General features: G+C 35.1%; 1 non-coding gene across 1 annotated transcript; it reads right to left on the reverse strand.

The window, feature by feature from the left end:
* Positions 1 to 437: 437 nt before the first annotated feature.
* Positions 438 to 544, reverse strand: LOC115208838. Its single transcript, XR_003881282.1, has one exon. It is a non-coding gene; the product is annotated as a U6 spliceosomal RNA (small nuclear RNA).
* Between the last annotated feature and the right edge of the window lie 489 nt (positions 545 to 1033).

A 1033-nucleotide genomic window follows, 5' to 3' on the forward strand; every position in this document is an offset into this window, starting at 1 on the left:
TATATTGTGTGGTGACCATAGTTGGGACCAGTAGTCCAAGTGGCTGAGGAAGTATGTCCTCCAAAGGACCATCATTGTTTCCTTTTCTCTTGTTTTGAAAGTTCAGAGGATCCATCCAACTAGCCATCTGCATTTTATTACCAAATTGGTAATATGCACTTGTAAAGATGCATCATTGCTCATGTCAATGCCCAGGTCACACACTGATCTTGATTCAGGGATTACAATTCCTCCTGGGCCAGTGTATACTGTCTGCATGTTATTCAGCTTTGTGTACTGGTAGTACAAGGCTTGGAATTTTCCTGCATTAAACTGCATGTTGTTGTCCTCAGCCCACCTGTATATTGCATCCAACTCCCATTGCAGAGGTGCAATATTTCCTGGATTTTGTATTATCTGAGAGCCTTTTGTGTCATCTCCATAGCTAGCAAGGGTGAGAAAATATGAAATGCTTCATGAATTTGCCTGTCATCCTCGTACAGGGGCAATGCTAATCTTCTTTGCATCATTCCAATTTTAGAATATGTACTGCCATAGCTAGCATGGCATATTAGGTAAAACAAACTAAAAAAACTTAACATGTAGATGTAATTTTTCTTTCTCCATGAAAACATCAAAATCTAGCTTACAGACATAGCTATATTATTAACCCTTTTGGTAACATTCCACCTGTATGTTAATTTATGCTCCATACACCAGCTAAATAATGACATAGTTATTTTTCTAAGTTCTTAATTCTCTTCAAAATTCATTGAAACAAAGACAGGGTAATTTTAACAGAAACATAGTAATAAAGAGGTTAAATGTTAACTTGCATGAGGATTTTGTTTAAGAGTTCTGATAAGAGAAGTCTTTTAATGGGGTGGTTTATGGAAATGTTGAATGGTTATTGAAGTATCTCGAAAGCTTTTAATCCATGGGACATATATGAAATCAAAAATGGTTGTTATGTTGTGAAAATGAAAAAGATATGATATCAAACCCAAATGAAGTTAAATTAATGGATTAGAATTTCAATTATTTTGTGTGTTGA

Source organism: Octopus sinensis, linkage group LG2 (assembly GCF_006345805.1).
Source record: "Octopus sinensis linkage group LG2, ASM634580v1, whole genome shotgun sequence".
NCBI classification, from domain to species: Eukaryota; Metazoa; Mollusca; class Cephalopoda; order Octopoda; family Octopodidae; genus Octopus; species Octopus sinensis.